The following is a 16,851-nucleotide window of genomic DNA, read 5'->3' on the forward strand; positions in this document are numbered from 1 at the left end:
GAGTTTATGTATTTGCAGCGCGGAATTGAATGGGTGCGATCATACCAGCACTAATGCGCCGTATCCCATCAGAACTCCGCAGTTAAGTGTGCTTGGGCGAGAGTACTACTCGGATGGGTGACCTCCTGGGATGTCCTCGTGTCGCACCAATTTTTTTTCAGACGGGTCGTTCGACTTTACGCGCGACTGGAACAAGGCTCCGCTGGTTTATACGCAAATGTGAGTCAAGAAGCAGGGGCATTTTAATCGATATTAGAACGAGAAGGAGAGGTGCAGTGTGAACGCACAAGGAAACAATTGATGGGAGAGGGAGGGAAGGAGAAGGAGTGTATGTATTTTCAGCACGAAATGAATCAGGTGCGATTATACCAGCACTAATGCAACGGATTCTATCAGAACTCCGCAGGTAAGGGTGCTTGGGCGAGAGTAGTACTAGAATGGGTTACCTCCTGCGAAGTCCTTATATTTCACCCATTTTCTTGTGAAGTCCTCGTGTTGCACCCATTTTTTTGCAGGTGATTCTTTCGACGTTATGCGCGACTTGAATTATGGTCCTAAGGTTTATTCGCAAATGTGAGTCACGGCGCTGTAGCATTTTACTTGATATTAGAACGAGAACGGGAGGTGCAGTGCGCACGCACAAGGAAACGAATGACGGGAGGGGGAAGAAAGGGGAATGAGTTTATGTATTTGCAGCGCGAAATTAAACAGGTGCGATTATACCAGCACTAATGCACTGGATCCCATCAGAACTCCGCAGTGAAGTGTGCATGGGCGAGATTAGTACTCGGATGGGTGACCTCCTGGGAAGTCCTTGTGTCGCACCAATTTTTTTTCAGACGGGTCGTTCGATGTTACGCGCGTCTGGAACTAGGATCCGCTGGTTTATACGCAAATGTGAGTCAAGAAGCAGGGGCATTTTAATCAATATTAGAACGAGAATGAGAGGTGAAGTGTGAACGCATAAGGAAACAAATGACAGGAGGGGGAAGAAAGGAGAAGGAATTTATGTATTTGCAGCGCGAAATTAAACTGGTGCGATCATACCAGCACTAATGCACCGGATCCCATCAGAACTCCGCAGATAAGTGTGCTTGGGCGAAAGTAGTACTCGGATGGGTGACCTCCTCGAAAGTCCTTGTGTCGCACTAATTTTTTTTTTCAGACGGGTCGTTCGACATTACGCGCGACTGGAACTAGGGTCCACTGGTTTATACGCAAATGTGAGTCAAGAAGCAGGGGCATTTTAATCGATATTAGAACGAGAAGGAGAGATGCAGAGTGCACGCACAAGGAAACAAATGACGGGAGGGGGGATGGAGGGAGAAAAAGTGTATGTATTTGCAGCGCAGAATGAAACATGAGCAATCATACCAGCACCAATGCAATGGATTCTATCAAAACTCCGCAAGTTATGCGTGCTTGGGCGAGAGTAGCACTAGGATGGGTGACCTCCTACGAAGTCCTTATATTTCACCCATTTTCTTAGGAAGTCCTCGTGTTGCACCCATTGTTTTGCAGATGCTTCTTTCGACGATACGCTCGACTTGAATTATGGTCCTCAAGTTTATTCGCAAATGTGAGTCACGGCACCGTAGCATTTTACTTGAGATTAGAACGAGCACGGGAGGTGCAGTGCGCACGCACAAGGAAACAAATGGCGGGAGGGGGAAAAAAGGAGAATGAGTTTATGTATTTGCAGCGCGAAATTAAACAGGTGCGATCATAACAGCACTAATGCACTGGATCCTATCAGAACTCCGCAGTTAAGTGTGCTTGGGCGAGATTAGTACTCGGATGGGTGACCTCCTGGGAAGCCCTCGTGTTGCACCTATTTTTTTTGGATGGGTTGTTCGACGTTATCGCGAATGGAATTATAAACCGCTGGTTCATTTGCAAAGGTGAGTCACAGTGCCGGGGCATATTACTTGATATTAGAACGAGAAAGAGAGATGCAGAGTGCACGCACAAGGAAACAAATGACAAGAGGGGGGATGGAAGGAGAAAGAGTGTATGTATTTGCAGTGCAGAATGAAAGATAAGGGATCATACCAGCACTATTGCAATGGATTCTATCAGAACTCCGCAGTTAAGGGTGCTTGGGCGGGAAAAGTACTCGGATGGGTGATCTCCTGCGAAGTCCTTATATTTAACCCATTTTCTTGGGAGGTCCTCGTGTTGCACCCATCTTTTTGCAGATGATTCTTTCGACATTACGCGCGACTTGATTTATGGTCCGCAGGTTTATTCGCAAATGTGAGTCACGGCGCCGTAGCATTTTACTTGATATTAGAACAAGTACGGGAGGTGCAGTGCGCACGCACAAGGAAACAAATGACGGGAGGAGGAAGAAAAGAGAAGGAGTGTATGTATTTGAAGCGCAAAATTAAACAAGTGACATCATACCAGCACTAATACACTGGATCCCTTCAGAACTCTGCAGTTAAGTGTGCTTGGGCAAGAGTAGTACTCGGATGGGTGACCTCTTGGGAAGTCCTCGTATCGCAATAATTTTTTTTCAGATGGGTCATTCGACATTACGCGCGACTAGAACTCTGGTCCGCTGGTTTATACGCAAATGTGAGTCAAGAATCAGGGGCATTTTAATCGATATTAGAACGAGAAGGAGAGGTGCAGTGTGAACGCACAAGGAAACAAATGATGGGAGGGGGGAGGGAAGAAGGAGTGTATGTATTTTCAGCACAAAATTAAACAGGTGCGGTCACACCAGCACAAATGCACCGGATCCCATCAGAACTACGCAGTTAAGTGTGTTTTGGCGAAAGTAGTACAATGATGGGTTACCTCCTGGGAAGTTCTCGTGTTGCACCCATTTTCTTTTTTTCAGATGTGCCGTTCGAAGTTACGCGCGACTTTAATTATAGTCTGCAGATTTATTCGCAAACGTGAGTCACGGCACCGTGGCATTTTACTTGATATTTGAACGAGAACGAGAGGTGCAGTGCGCACGCACAAGGAAATAAATGACGGGAGGGGGAAGAATGGAGAAGGAGTTTATGTATTTGTAGCGCGAAATTCAACAGGTGCGATCATACCAGCACTAATGCACCGGATCCCATCAGAACTCCGCAGTTAAGTGTGCTTGGGCGAGAGTAGTACTCGGATTGGAGACCTCCTGGGAAGTCCTCGTGTTGCACTAATTTTTTTTTCAGACGGGTGGTTCGACGTTACGCGCGACTGGAACTAGGGTCCTCTGGTTTATACGCAAATGTGAGTCAAGAAGCAGGGGCATTTTAATCGATATTAGAACAAGAAAGAGAGGTGAAGTGTGAACGCACAAGAAAATAAATGACGGGAGGGGGAAGAAAGGAGAAGGAGTGTATGTATTTACTGTGCAAAATTAAACACGTGCGATCATACCAGCACTAAAGCTCCGGATCCCATCAGAACTCCGCAGTTAAGTGTGCTTAGGTGAGAGTAGTACTCGGATGGGTGACCACTTGGGAAGCCCTCGTGTTGCACCTATTTTTTTTCGGATGGGATGTTCGACGTTACGCGCGAATGGAATTATAAACCACTGGTTCATTTGCAAAGGTGAGTCACGGTGCCGGGGCATATTACTTGATATTAGAACGAGAAAGAGAGATGCAGAGTGCACGCACAAGGAAACAAATGACGGGAGGGGGAAGAAAGGAGAAGGAGTTTATGTATTTGCAGCACGAAATTAAACAGGTGCGATCATACCAGCACTAATGCAACCGATCCCATCATAACTCTGCAGTTAAGTGTTCTTGGGCGAGAGTAGTACTCGGATGGGTGACCACTTGGGAAGTCCTCGTGTTGCACCCATTTTTTTGCGGATGATTCTTTTGACGTTACGCGCAACTTGAATTTTGGCCCTCAGGTTTATTCGCAAATGTGAGTCACGGCGTCGTAGCATTTTACTTGATATTAAAACGAGCACGGGAGGTGCAGTGCGCACGCACAAGGAAACAAATGACGGGAGGGGGAAGAAAGGAGAAGGAGTTTATGTATTTACAGCACGAAATTAAACAGGTGCGATCATACCAGCACTAAAGCTCCGGATCCCATCAGAACTCCGCAGTCAAGTGTACTTGGGCGAGAGTAGTACTCGGATGGGTGACCTCCTAGGAAGTCCTCGTATCGCACTAATTTTTTTTCAGACGGGTCGTTCGACGTTACGCGCGATTGGAACTAGGGTCCACTGGTTTATACACAAATGTGAGTCAAGAAGCAAGGGCATTTTAATCGATATTAGAATGAGAAGGAGAGATGCAGAGTGCACGCACAAGGAAACAAATGACGGGAGGGGGGATGGAGGGTGAAAAAGTGTATGTATTTGCAGCGCAGAATGAAACATGAGCCATCATACCAGCACCAATGCAACGGATTCTATCAAAACTCCGCAAGTGAAGGGTGCTTGGGCGAGAGTAACACTAGGATGGGTGACCTCCTGTGAAGTCCTTATATTTCACCCATTTTCTTAGGAAGTCCTCGTGTTGCACCCATTTTTTTATAGATAATTCTTTTGACGTTACGCGCGACTTGAATTATGGTCCTCAGTTTTATTCATAAATGTGAGTCACGGCACCGTAGCATTTTACTTGATATTAGAACGAGCACGGGAGGTGCAGTGCGCACGCACAAGGAAACAAATGACGAGAGGGGGAAGAAAGGAGAATGAGTTTATGTATTTGCAGCGCTGAATTATATGGGTGCGATCAGACCAGCACTAATGCACCGGATCCCATCAGAACTCCGCAGGTAAGTGTGCTTGGGCGAGAGTAGTACTCGGACGGGTGACCTCCTGGGAAGTCCTCGTGTCGCACTAATTTTTTTTTCAGACGGGTCGTTCGACGTTACGCGCGACAAGAACTATGGTCCGTTGGTTTATACGCAAATGTGAGTCAAGAAGCAGGGGCATTTTAATCGATATTAGAACGAGAATGAGAGATGCAGAGTGCACGCACAAGGAAACAAATGACGGGAGGGGGGATGGAGGGAGAAAAAGTGTATGTATTTGCAACGCAGAATGAAACATGAGCCATCATACCAGCACCAATGCAACGGATTCTATCAGAACTCCGCAAGTTAAGGGTGCTTGGGCGAGAGTAGCACTAGGATGGGTGACCTCCTGCGAAGTCCTTATATTTCACCCATTTTCTTAGGAAGTCCTCGTGTTGCACCCATTTTTTTGCAGATGATTCTTTCGACGATACGCGCGACTTGAATTTTGGTCCTCAGGTTTATTCACAAATGTGAGTCAGGGCATCGTAGCATTTTACTTGATATTAATACGAGCACGGGAGGTGCAGTGCGCACACACAAGGAAACAAATGACGGGAGGGGGAAGAAAGGAGAAGGAGTTTATGTATTTGCAGCGCTAAATTATATGGGTGCGATCATACCAGCACTAATGCACCGGATCCCATCAGAACTCCGTAGTTAAGTGTGCTTGGGCGAGAGTAATACTCGGATGGGTGACCTCCTGGGAAGTCCTCGTGTCGCACCAATTTTTTTTCAGATGGGTCGTTCGACGTTACGCGCGACTGGAACTAGGGTCAGTTTGTTTACACGGAAATGTGAGTCAAGAAGCAGGGGCATTTTAATCGATATTAGAACGAGAAGGAGTGATGCAGTGTGAACGCACAAGGAAACAATTGATGGGAGGGGGAGGGAAGGAGAAGGAGTGTATGTATTTTCAGCACGAAATGAAACAGGTGCGATCATACCTGCACTAATGCAACGGATTCTATCAGAACTCCGTAGGTAAGGGTGCTTGGGCGAGAGTAGTACTAGCATGGGTTACCTCCTGCGAAGTCCATATATTTCACCCATTTTCTTGTGAAGTCCTCGTGTTGCACCCATTTTTTTGCAGATGATTCTTTCGACGTTACGCGCGACTTGAATTATGGTCCTCAGGTTTATTCGCAAATGTGAGTCACGGCACTGTAGAATTTTACTTGATATTAGAACGAGAACGGGAGGTGCAGTGTGCACGCACAAGGAAACAAATGACGAGAGGGGGAATAAAGGGGAAGGGGTGTATGTATTTGCAGCGCAAAACTAAACAGGTGCAATCATACCAGCATTAAAGCCCCGGATCCCATCCGAACTCCGCAGTTAACTGTGCTTTGGCGAAAGTAGTACAATGATGGGTTACCTTCTAGGAAGTTCTCGTGTTGCACCCATTTTCTTTTTTTCAGATGTGCCGTTCGACGTTACGCGCGACTTTAGTTATGGTCCGCAGATTTATTCGCAAATTTGAGTCACGGCGCTGTAGCTTTTTACTTGATATTTGAACGAGAACGACAGGTGCAGTGCGCACGCACAAGGAAACAAATGACGGGAGGGGGAAGAATGGAGAAGTAGTTTATGTATTTGCAGCGCAAACTTAAACGGGTGCGATCAAACCAGCACTAATGCACCGGATCCCATCAGAGCTCCGCAGTTAAGTGTGCTTGGGTCAGAGTAGTACTTGGATGGGTGACCTCCTGGGAAGTCCTCGTGTCGCACTAATTTTTTTTTTCAGACGGGTTGTTCGACGTTACGCGCGACTAGAACTAGGGTCCACTGGTTTATACGCAAATATGAGTCAAGAAGCAGGGGCATTTTAATCGATATTAGAATGAGAATGAGAGATGCAGAGTGCACGCACAAGGAAACAAATGACGGGAGGGGGGATAGAGGGAGAAAAAGTTTATGTCTTTGCAGCGCAGAATGAAACATGAGCAATCATACCAGCACCAATGCAACGGATTCTATCAGAACTCTGAAAGTTAAGGGTGCTTGGGCGAGAGTAGCACTAGGATGGGTGACCTCCTGCGAAGTCCTTATATTTCACCCATTTTCTTAGGAAGTCCTCGTGTTGCACCCATTTTTTTGCAGATAATTTTTTGACGTTACGCGCGACTTGAATTATGGTCCTCAGGTTTATTCGCAAATGTGAGTCACGGCACTGTAGCATTTTACTTAATATTAGAACGAGAACGGGAGCTGCAGTGCGCACGCACAAGGAAACAAATGACGAGAGGGGGACGAAAGGGGAATGAGTTTATGTATTTTAAGCGGGAAATTAAACAGGTGCAATCATTCCAGCAGTAATGCACCGGATCCCATCAGAACTCCGTAGTTAAGTGTGCTTGGGCGAGAGTAGTACTCGGATGGGTGACCTCTTGGGAAGTCCTCCTGTCGCACCAATTTTTTTTCAGACGGGTCGTTCGACGTTACGCGCGACTGGAACTAGGGTCCGCTGGTTTATACGCAAATGTGAGTCAAGAAGCAGGGGCATTTTAATCGATATTAGAACGAGAATGAGAGGTGAAGTGTGAACGCACAAGGAACCAAATGACCGGAGGGGGAAGAAAGGAGAAGGAGTGTATGTATTTGCAGCGCGAAATTAAACAGGTGCAATCAAACCAGCACTAAAGCCCCGTATCCCATCAGAATTCCGCACTTAAGTGTGCTTGGGCGAGAGTAGTACTCGGATGGGTGACAACTTGGAAAGCCCTCGTGTTGCACCTATTTTTTTCAAATGGGTTGTTAAACGTTACGCGCGAATGGAATTATAAACTGCTGGTTCATTTGCAAAGGAGAGTCACGGTGCCGGGGCATATTACTTGATATTAGAACGAGAAAAAGAGATGCAGAGTGCACGCACAAGGAAACAAATGACGGGAGGGGGAAGAAAGGAGAAGGAGTTTATGTATTTGCAGCGCGAAATTAAACGGGTGCGATCATACCAGCACTAATGCAACGAATCCCATCATAACTCTGCAGTTAAGTGTGCTTGGGCGAGAGTAGTACTCGGATGGGTGACCTCCTGGGAAGTTCTCGTGTCGCACAAATTTTTTTTCAGACGGGTCGTTCGACGTTACGCGCAACTGGAACTATGGTCAACTTGTTTATACGCAAATGTGATTCAAGAAGTAGGGGCATATTAATCGATATTAGAATGAGAAAAAGAGGTGCAGTGTGAACGCACAAGGAAACAAATGATGGGAGGGGGGAGGGAAGGAGAAGGAGTGTATGTATTTTCAGCACGAAATTAAACAGGTGCTATCACACCAGCACAAATGCACCGGATCCCATCAGAACTCCGCAGTTAAGTGTGCTTTGGCGAAAGTAGTACAAGGATGGGTTACCTCCTGGGAAGTTCTCGTGTTGCACCCATTTTTTTTTTTTAGATGTGCCATTCGACGTTATGCGCGACTTTAATTATAGTCTGCAGATTTATTCGAAAATGTGAGTCACTGCACCGTGGCATTTTACTTGATATTTATACGAGAACGAGAGGTGCAGTGCACACGCACAAGGAAACAAATGACGGGAAGGGGAAGAAAGGAGAAGGAGTGTACGTATTTGCAGCGCGAAATTAAATAGGTGCCATCATACCAGCACTAATGCACCGTATCCCATCGGAACTTAGCAGTTAAGTGTGCTTGGGCGGGAGTAGTGCTCAGATTGGTGACCTCCTGGGAAGTCCTCGTGTTGCACCCATTTTTTTCGGATGGATCGTTCGACATTACGCGCGAATGCAATTATAAACCGCTGGTTCATTCGCAAAGGTGACTCACGATGCCAGGGTATTTTACTTGATATTAGAACAAGAAGGAGAGATGCAGAGTGTACGCACAAGGAAACAAATGACGGGAGAGGGGATGGAGGGAGAAAGAGTGTATGTATTTGCAGCGCATAATGAAACATGAGCGATCATACAAGCACCAATGCAACGGATTCTATCAGAACTCCGCAAGTTAAGGGTGCTTGGGCGAGAGTAGCACTAGGATGGGTGACCTCATGCGAAGTCCTTATATTTCACCTATTTTCTTAGGAAGTCCTCGTGTTGCACCCATTTTTTTACAGATGATTCTTTCGACGTTACGCGCGACTTGAATTATGGTCCTCAGGTTTATTCGCAAATGTGAGTCACAGCACCTTAGCATTTTACTTGATATTAGAACGAGCACGGGAGGTGCAGTGCGCACGCACATGGAAACAAATGATGGGAGCGGGAAGAAAGGAGAAGGAATTTATGTATTTGCAGCGTGGAATTAAACAGGTGAGATCATACCAGCACTAATGCACCAGATCCAATCAGAACTCCGTAGTTAAATGTGCTTGGGCGAGAATAGTACTCGGATGGGTGACCTCTTGGAAGTCCTCGTGTCGCACCAATTTTTTTTCAGACAGGTCGTTCGACGTTACGCGCGACTGGAACTAGAGTCCGCTGGTTTATACGCAAATGTGAGTCAAGAAGCAGGGGCATTTTAATCGATATTAGAACGAGAATGAGAGGTGAAGTGTGAACGGACAAGGAAACAAATGACAGGAAGGGGAAGAAAGGAGAAGGAGTGTATGTATTTGCAGCGTGAAATTAAACAGGTGCGATCATACCAGCACTAAATCTCCGGATCCCATCAGAACTCCGCAGTTAAGTGTGCTTGGGTGGGAGTAGTACTCGGATGGGTGACCACTTGGGAAGCCCTCGTGTTGCACCAATTTTTTTCGGATGGGTTGTTCGACATTACGGTTTATATCATTTGCAAAGGTGAGTCACGGTGCCGGGGCATATTACTTGATATTAGAACGAGAAAGAGAGATGCACAGTGCACGCACAAGGAAACAAATGACGGGAGGGGGATGGGATGAGAAAGAGTGTATATATTTGCAGTGCAAAATGAAACATGAGGGATCATACCAGCACTAATGCAACGGATTCTATCAGAACTCCGCAGTTTAGGGTGCTTGAGCGAGAAAAGTACTCGGATGGGTGACGTCCTGCGAAGTCCTTATATTTCACCTATTTTCTTGGGAGGTCCTCGTGTTGCACCCATCTTTTTGCAGATGATTCTTTCGACGTTACGCGCGACTTGATTTATGGTCCGCATGTTTATTCGCAAATGTGAGTCACGGCACCGTGGCATTTTACTTGATATTAGAACGAGTACGGGAGGTGCAGTGCGCACGCACAAGGAAACAAATGACAGGAGGAGGAAGAAAAGAGGAGTGTATGTATTTGAAGCGCAAAATTAAACAAGTGGCATCATACCAGCACAAATGCACTGGATCCCATCAGAATTCTGCAGTTAAGTGTGCTTGGGCGAGAGTAGTACTCGGATGGGTGACCTCTTGGGAAGTCCTCGTATCGCAATAATATTTTTTCAGATGGGCCGTTCGACGTTACGCGCGACTGGAACTATGGTCCGCTGGTTTATACGCAAATGTGAGTCAAGAATCAGGGGCATTTTAATCGATATTAGAACGAGAAGGAGAGGTGCAGTGTGAACGCACAAGGAAACAAATGATGGGAGGCGGGGAGGGAAGAAGGAGTGTATGTATTTTCAGCACAAAATTAAACAGGTGCGGTCACACCAGCACAAATGCACCGGATCCCATCAGAACTCCGCAGTTAACTGTGCTTTGGCAAAAGTAGTACAATGATGGGTTACCTCCTGGGAAGTTCTCGTGTTGCACCCATTTTTTTTTTTCCAGATGTGCCGTTCGACGTTATGCGCGACTTTAATTATGGTCTGCAGATTTATTCGCAAATGTGAGTCACGGCACCATGGTATTTTACTTGATATTTAAACGAGAACGAGAGGTGCATTGCGCACACACAAGGAAACAAATGAAGGGAGGGGGAAGAAATGAGAAGGAGTTTATGTATTTGCAGCGCAAAATTAAACAGGTGCGATCATACCAGCACTAATGCACCGGATCCCATCAGAACTCCGCAGTTAAGTGTGCTTTGGCGAGAGTAGTACTCGTATGGGTGACCTCTTGGGAAGTCCTCGTGTCGCACTAATTTTTTTTTCAGACGGGTCGTTCGACGTTACGCGCGACTGGAATTAGGGTCCACTGGTTTATACGCAAATGTGAGTAAAGAAGAAGGGGCATTTTAATCGATATTAGAACGAGAAGGAGAGATGCAGAGTGCACGCACAAGGAAACAAATGACGGGAGGGGGGGATGGAGGGATAAAAAGTGTATGTATTTGCAGCGCAGAATGAAACATGAGCATTCATACCAGCACCAATGCAACGGATTCTATCAGAACTCTGCAAGTTAAGGGTGCTTGGGCGAGAGTAGCACTAGGATGGGTGACCTCCTGCGAAGTCCTTATATTTCACCCATTTTCTTAGGAAGTCCTCGTGTTCCACCCATTTTTTTACAGATGATTCTTTCGACGTTACGCGCGACTTGAATTATGGTCCTCAGGTTTATTCGCAAATGTGAGTCACGGCACCTTAGCATTTTACTTGATATTAGAACGAGCACGGGAGGTGCAGTGCGCACGCACATGGAAACAAATGATGGGAGCGGGAAGAAAGGAGAAGGAATTTATGTATTTGCAGCGTGGAATTAAACAGGTGAGATCATACCAGCACTAATGCACCAGATCCAATCAGAACTCCGTAGTTAAATGTGCTTGGGCGAGAATAGTACTCGGATGGGTGACCTCTTGGAAGTCCTCGTGTCGCACCAATTTTTTTTCAGACAGGTCGTTCGACGTTACGCGCGACTGGAACTAGGGTCCGCTGGTTTATACGCAAATGTGAGTCAAGAAGCAGGGGCATTTTAATCGATATTAGAACGAGAATGAGAGGTGAAGTGTGAACGAACAAGGAAACAAATGACAGGAAGGGGAAGAAAGGAGAAGGAGTGTATGTATTTGCAGCGTGAAATTAAACAGGTGCGATCATACCAGCACTAAATCTCCGGATCCCATCAGAACTCCGCAGTTAAGTGTGCTTGGGTGGGAGTAGTACTCGGATGGGTGACCACTTGGGAAGCCCTCGTGTTGCACCAATTTTTTTCGGATGGGTTGTTCGACATTACGCGCGAATGGAATTATAAACCGCTGGTTCATTTGCAAAGGTGAGTCACGGTGCCGGGGCATATTACTTGATATTAGAACGAGAAAGAGAGATGCACAGTGCACGCACAAGGAAACAAATGACGGGAGGGGGATGGGATGAGAAAGAGTGTATATATTTGCAGTGCAAAATGAAACATGAGGGATCATACCAGCACTAATGCAACGGATTCTATCAGAACTCCGCAGTTAAGGGTGCTTGAGCGAGAAAAGTACTCGGATGGGTGACGTCCTGCGAAGTCCTTATATTTCACCTATTTTCTTGGGAGGTCCTCGTGTTGCACCCATCTTTTTGCAGATGATTCTTTCGACGTTACGCGCGACTTGATTTATGGTCCGCATGTTTATTCGCAAATGTGAGTCACGGCACCGTGGCATTTTACTTGATATTAGAACGAGTACGGGAGGTGCAGTGCGCACGCACAAGGAAACAAATGACAGGAGGAGGAAGAAAAGAGGAGTGTATGTATTTGAAGCGCAAAATTAAACAAGTGGCATCATACCAGCACAAATGCACTGGATCCCATCAGAATTCTGCAGTTAAGTGTGCTTGGGCGAGAGTAGTACTCGGATGGGTGACCTCTTGGGAAGTCCTCGTATCGCAATAATATTTTTTCAGATGGGCCGTTCGACGTTACGCGCGACTGGAACTATGGTCCGCTGGTTTATACGCAAATGTGAGTCAAGAATCAGGGGCATTTTAATCGATATTAGAACGAGAAGGAGAGGTGCAGTGTGAACGCACAAGGAAACAAATGATGGGAGGCGGGGAGGGAAGAAGGAGTGTATGTATTTTCAGCACAAAATTAAACAGGTGCGGTCACACCAGCACAAATGCACCGGATCCCATCAGAACTCCGCAGTTAACTGTGCTTTGGCAAAAGTAGTACAATGATGGGTTACCTCCTGGGAAGTTCTCGTGTTGCACCCATTTTTTTTTTTCCAGATGTGCCGTTCGACGTTATGCGCGACTTTAATTATGGTCTGCAGATTTATTCGCAAATGTGAGTCACGGCACCATGGTATTTTACTTGATATTTAAACGAGAACGAGAGGTGCATTGCGCACACACAAGGAAACAAATGAAGGGAGGGGGAAGAAATGAGAAGGAGTTTATGTATTTGCAGCGCAAAATTAAACAGGTGCGATCATACCAGCACTAATGCACCGGATCCCATCAGAACTCCGCAGTTAAGTGTGCTTTGGCGAGAGTAGTACTCGTATGGGTGACCTCTTGGGAAGTCCTCGTGTCGCACTAATTTTTTTTTCAGACGGGTCGTTCGACGTTACGCGCGACTGGAATTAGGGTCCACTGGTTTATACGCAAATGTGAGTCAAGAAGAAGGGGCATTTTAATCGATATTAGAACGAGAAGGAGAGATGCAGAGTGCACGCACAAGGAAACAAATGACGGGAGGGGGGGATGGAGGGATAAAAAGTGTATGTATTTGCAGCGCAGAATGAAACATGAGCATTCATACCAGCACCAATGCAACGGATTCTATCAGAACTCTGCAAGTTAAGGGTGCTTGGGCGAGAGTAGCACTAGGATGGGTGACCTCCTGCGAAGTCCTTATATTTCACCCATTTTCTTAGGAAGTCCTCGTGTTCCACCCATTTTTTTACAGATGATTCTTTCGACGTTACGCGCGACTTGAATTATGGTCCTCAGGTTTATTCGCAAATGTGAGTCACGGCACCTTAGCATTTTACTTGATATTAGAACGAGCACGGGAGGTGCAGTGCGCACGCACATGGAAACAAATGATGGGAGCAGGAAGAAAGGAGAAGGAATTTATGTATTTGCAGCGTGGAATTAAATAGGTGAGATCATACCAGCACTAATGCACCAGATCCAATCAGAACTCCGTCATTAAATGTGCTTGGGCGAGAATAGTACTCGGATGGGTGACCTCTTGGAAGTCCTCGTGTCGCACCAATTTTTTTTCAGACAGGTCGTTCGACGTTACGCGCGACTGGAACTAGGGTCCGCTGGTTTATACGCAAATGTGAGTCAAGAAGCAGGGGCATTTTAATCGATATTAGAACGAGAATGAGAGGTGAAGTGTGAACGAACAAGGAAACAAATGACAGGAAGGGGAAGAAAGGAGAAGGAGTGTATGTATTTGCAGCGTGAAATTAAAGAGGTGAGATCATACCAGCACTAATGCACCAGATCCAATCAGAACTCCGTCGTTAAATGTGCTTGGGCGAGAATAGTACTCGGATGGGTGACCTCTTGGAAGTCCTCGTGTCGCACTAATTTTTTTTTCAGACGGGTCGTTCGACGTTACGCGCAACTGGAATTAGGGTCCACTGGTTTATACGCAAATGTGAGTCAAGAAGAAGGGGCATTTTAATCGATATTAGAACGAGAATGAGAGATGCAGAGTGCACGCACAAGGAAACAAATGACGGGAGGGGGGGATGGAGGGATAAAAAGTGTATGTATTTGCAGAGGAGAATGAAACATGAGCATTCATACCAGCACCAATGCAACGGATTCTATCAGAACTCTGCAAGTTAAGGGTGCTTGGGCGAGAGTAGCACTAGGATGGGTGACCTCCTGCGAAGTCCTTATATTTCACCCATTTTCTTAGGAAGTCCTCGTGTTCCACCCATTTTTGTGCAGATGATTCTTTCGACGATACGCGCGACTTGAATTATGGTCCTCAGGTTTATTCGCACGCACAAGGAAACAAATGACGGGAGGGGGAAGAAAGGAGAAGTAGTTTATGTACTTGCAGCGCGGAATTAAACGGGTGCGATCATACCAGCACTAATGCACTGGATCCCATCATAACTCTGCAGTTAAGTGTGCTTGGTCGAGAGTAGTACTCGGATTGGTGACCACCTGGGAAGTCCTCGTGTCGCACCAATTTTTTTTCAGACGGATCGTTCGACTTTTCACGCGACTGGAACTATGGTCCGCTGGTTTATACGCAAATGTGAGTCAAGAATCAAGGGCATTTTAATCGATATTAGAACGAGAATGAGAGGTGCAGTGTGAACGCACAAGGAAACAAATGATGGGAGGGGGGGAGGGAAGAAGGAGTGTATGTATTTTCAGCACGAAATTAAACAGGTGCGGTCACACCAGCACAAATGCACCGGATCCCATCAGAACTCCGTAGTTAAGTGTGCTTTGGCGAAAGTAGTAAAATGATGGGTTACCTCCTGGGAAGTTCTCGTGCTGCACCCATTTTCTTTTTTTCAAATGTGCCGTTCGACGTTACGCGCGACTTGAATTATGGTCTGCAGATTTATTCGCAAATGTGAGTCATGGTGCCGTGAAATTTTACTTGATATTTGAACGAGAACAAGAGGTGCAGTGCGCACGCACAAGGAAACAAATGATGTGAGGGGGAAGAAAGGAGAAGGAGTCTATGTATTTGCAGCGCGAAATGAAACAGGTACGATCATACCAGCACTAATGCAACGAATTCTATCAGAACTACGTAGGTAAGGGTGCTTGGGCGAGAGTAGTACTAGCATGGTTTACCTCCTGGGAAGTCCTCGTGTCGCACAAATTTTTTTTCAGACGGGTCGTTCGACGTTACGCGCGATTGGAACTAGGGTCTGCTGGTTTATCCGCAAATGTGAGTCAAGAAGCAGGGGCATTTTAATCGGTATTAGAACGAGAAGGAGGGGTGCAGTGTGAACGCACAAGGAAACAATTGATGGGAGGGGGAGGGAAGGAGAGGGAGTGTATGTATTTTCAGCACGAAATGAAACAGGTGCGATCATACCAGCACTAATACAACGGATTCTATCAGAACTCCGTAGGTAAGGGTGCTTGGGCGAGAGTAGCACTAGCATGGGTTACCTCCTGCGAAGTCCTTATATTTCACCCATTTTCTTGTGAAGTCCTCGTGTTGCACCCATTTTTTTGCAGATGATTCTTTCGACGTTACGCGCGACTTGAATTATTGTCCTAAGGTTTATTCGCAAATGTGATTCACGGCGCTGTAGCATTTTACTTTATATTAGAACGAGAACGGGAGGTGCAGTGCGCACGCACAAGGAAACAAATGACGGGAGGGGGAAGAAAGGGGAATGAGTTTATGTGTTTGCAGCGCGAAATTAAACTGGTGCGATCATACCAGCACTAATGCACCGGATCCCATCAGAACTCCGCAGTGAAGTGTGCTTGAGCGAGATTAGTACTCGGATGGGTGACCTCCTGGGAAGTCCTCATGTCGCACCAATTTCTTTTCAGATGGGTCGTTTCACGGTACGCGCGTCTGGAACTTGTGTCCGCTGGTTTATACGCAAATGTGAGTCAAGAAGTAGGGGCATTTTAATCGATATTAGAACGAGAATGAGAGGTGAAGTGTGAACGCACAAGGAAACAAATGACGGGAAGGGGAAGAAAGGAGAAGGAGTGTTTGTATTTGCAGCGCAAAATTAAAGAGGTGCGATCATACCAGCACTAAAGCTCCGGATCCCATCAGAACTTCGCAGTTAAGTGTGCTTGGGCAAGAGAAGTACTCAGATGGGTGACCACTTGGGAAGCCCTCGTGTTGCACATATTATTTTTCGGATGGGTTGTTCGACGTTACGCGCGAATTGAATTATAAACCGCTGGTTTATTTGCAAAGGTGAGTCACAGTGCCGGGGCATATTACTTGATATTAGAACGAGAAGGAGAGATGCAGAGTGTATGCACAAGGAAACAAATGAAGGGAGGGGGGATGGAGGGAGAAAAAGTGTGTGTATTTGCAGCGCAGAATGAAACATGAGCAATCATACCAGCACCAATGCAACGGGTTCTATCAGAACTCCGCAAGTTAAGGGTGTTTGGGCGAGAGTAGCACTAGGATAGGTGACCTACTGCGAAATCCTTATATTTCACCCATTTTCTTAGGAAGTCCTCGTGTTGCACCCATTTTTTTGCAAATGATTATTTCGACGATACGCACTACTTGAATTATGGTCCTCAGGTTTATTCGCAAATGTGAGTCACGGCACCGTAGCATTTTACTTGATAT

At 46.2% G+C, this 16,851-nt stretch overlaps 1 non-coding gene and 34 pseudogenes across 1 annotated transcript; all 35 read left to right on the forward strand.

Moving 5' to 3' along the window:
• Positions 1-31: 31 nt before the first annotated feature.
• LOC148256931 (5S ribosomal RNA) lies at positions 32-150 on the forward strand (annotated as a pseudogene).
• Positions 151-709: 559 nt separating this feature from the next.
• Positions 710-828, forward strand: LOC148256932 (5S ribosomal RNA; annotated as a pseudogene).
• A 205-nt stretch (positions 829-1,033) lies between these two features.
• LOC148256933 (5S ribosomal RNA) lies at positions 1,034-1,152 on the forward strand (annotated as a pseudogene).
• Positions 1,153-1,715: 563 nt separating this feature from the next.
• On the forward strand, positions 1,716-1,834 carry LOC148256934 (5S ribosomal RNA; annotated as a pseudogene).
• A 558-nt stretch (positions 1,835-2,392) lies between these two features.
• Positions 2,393-2,511, forward strand: LOC148256935 (5S ribosomal RNA; annotated as a pseudogene).
• Positions 2,512-2,714: 203 nt separating this feature from the next.
• On the forward strand, positions 2,715-2,833 carry LOC148256936 (5S ribosomal RNA; annotated as a pseudogene).
• Positions 2,834-3,042: 209 nt separating this feature from the next.
• LOC148256937 (5S ribosomal RNA) lies at positions 3,043-3,161 on the forward strand (annotated as a pseudogene).
• A 206-nt stretch (positions 3,162-3,367) lies between these two features.
• Positions 3,368-3,486, forward strand: LOC148256938 (5S ribosomal RNA; annotated as a pseudogene).
• A 205-nt stretch (positions 3,487-3,691) lies between these two features.
• LOC148256939 (5S ribosomal RNA) lies at positions 3,692-3,810 on the forward strand (annotated as a pseudogene).
• A 205-nt stretch (positions 3,811-4,015) lies between these two features.
• LOC148256940 (5S ribosomal RNA) lies at positions 4,016-4,134 on the forward strand (annotated as a pseudogene).
• Positions 4,135-4,695: 561 nt separating this feature from the next.
• On the forward strand, positions 4,696-4,814 carry LOC148256941 (5S ribosomal RNA; annotated as a pseudogene).
• Positions 4,815-5,376: 562 nt separating this feature from the next.
• LOC148256942 (5S ribosomal RNA) lies at positions 5,377-5,495 on the forward strand. Its single transcript, XR_015819843.1, has one exon. It is a non-coding gene; the product is annotated as a 5S ribosomal RNA (ribosomal RNA).
• A 559-nt stretch (positions 5,496-6,054) lies between these two features.
• Positions 6,055-6,173, forward strand: LOC148256943 (5S ribosomal RNA; annotated as a pseudogene).
• A 209-nt stretch (positions 6,174-6,382) lies between these two features.
• On the forward strand, positions 6,383-6,501 carry LOC148256944 (5S ribosomal RNA; annotated as a pseudogene).
• Positions 6,502-7,063: 562 nt separating this feature from the next.
• LOC148256945 (5S ribosomal RNA) lies at positions 7,064-7,182 on the forward strand (annotated as a pseudogene).
• Positions 7,183-7,387: 205 nt separating this feature from the next.
• On the forward strand, positions 7,388-7,506 carry LOC148256946 (5S ribosomal RNA; annotated as a pseudogene).
• Positions 7,507-7,710: 204 nt separating this feature from the next.
• Positions 7,711-7,829, forward strand: LOC148256947 (5S ribosomal RNA; annotated as a pseudogene).
• Positions 7,830-8,035: 206 nt separating this feature from the next.
• On the forward strand, positions 8,036-8,154 carry LOC148256948 (5S ribosomal RNA; annotated as a pseudogene).
• Positions 8,155-8,362: 208 nt separating this feature from the next.
• On the forward strand, positions 8,363-8,481 carry LOC148256949 (5S ribosomal RNA; annotated as a pseudogene).
• A 560-nt stretch (positions 8,482-9,041) lies between these two features.
• On the forward strand, positions 9,042-9,159 carry LOC148256950 (5S ribosomal RNA; annotated as a pseudogene).
• A 205-nt stretch (positions 9,160-9,364) lies between these two features.
• LOC148256951 (5S ribosomal RNA) lies at positions 9,365-9,483 on the forward strand (annotated as a pseudogene).
• Positions 9,484-10,020: 537 nt separating this feature from the next.
• On the forward strand, positions 10,021-10,138 carry LOC148256952 (5S ribosomal RNA; annotated as a pseudogene).
• A 204-nt stretch (positions 10,139-10,342) lies between these two features.
• LOC148256953 (5S ribosomal RNA) lies at positions 10,343-10,461 on the forward strand (annotated as a pseudogene).
• Positions 10,462-10,670: 209 nt separating this feature from the next.
• On the forward strand, positions 10,671-10,789 carry LOC148256954 (5S ribosomal RNA; annotated as a pseudogene).
• A 563-nt stretch (positions 10,790-11,352) lies between these two features.
• On the forward strand, positions 11,353-11,470 carry LOC148256955 (5S ribosomal RNA; annotated as a pseudogene).
• Positions 11,471-11,675: 205 nt separating this feature from the next.
• On the forward strand, positions 11,676-11,794 carry LOC148256956 (5S ribosomal RNA; annotated as a pseudogene).
• Positions 11,795-12,350: 556 nt separating this feature from the next.
• LOC148256957 (5S ribosomal RNA) lies at positions 12,351-12,468 on the forward strand (annotated as a pseudogene).
• A 204-nt stretch (positions 12,469-12,672) lies between these two features.
• LOC148256958 (5S ribosomal RNA) lies at positions 12,673-12,791 on the forward strand (annotated as a pseudogene).
• A 209-nt stretch (positions 12,792-13,000) lies between these two features.
• LOC148256959 (5S ribosomal RNA) lies at positions 13,001-13,119 on the forward strand (annotated as a pseudogene).
• Positions 13,120-13,682: 563 nt separating this feature from the next.
• On the forward strand, positions 13,683-13,800 carry LOC148256960 (5S ribosomal RNA; annotated as a pseudogene).
• A 205-nt stretch (positions 13,801-14,005) lies between these two features.
• Positions 14,006-14,123, forward strand: LOC148256961 (5S ribosomal RNA; annotated as a pseudogene).
• A 497-nt stretch (positions 14,124-14,620) lies between these two features.
• LOC148256962 (5S ribosomal RNA) lies at positions 14,621-14,739 on the forward strand (annotated as a pseudogene).
• A 204-nt stretch (positions 14,740-14,943) lies between these two features.
• LOC148256963 (5S ribosomal RNA) lies at positions 14,944-15,062 on the forward strand (annotated as a pseudogene).
• An 887-nt stretch (positions 15,063-15,949) lies between these two features.
• On the forward strand, positions 15,950-16,068 carry LOC148256964 (5S ribosomal RNA; annotated as a pseudogene).
• A 205-nt stretch (positions 16,069-16,273) lies between these two features.
• On the forward strand, positions 16,274-16,392 carry LOC148256965 (5S ribosomal RNA; annotated as a pseudogene).
• The last annotated feature ends 459 nt before the right edge of the window (positions 16,393-16,851 follow it).

The sequence above is a fragment of the Carica papaya genome, chromosome 5 (genome assembly GCF_054855325.1).
Source record: "Carica papaya isolate Zhongbai chromosome 5, ASM5485532v1, whole genome shotgun sequence".
Classification (NCBI taxonomy): Eukaryota; Viridiplantae; Streptophyta; class Magnoliopsida; order Brassicales; family Caricaceae; genus Carica; species Carica papaya.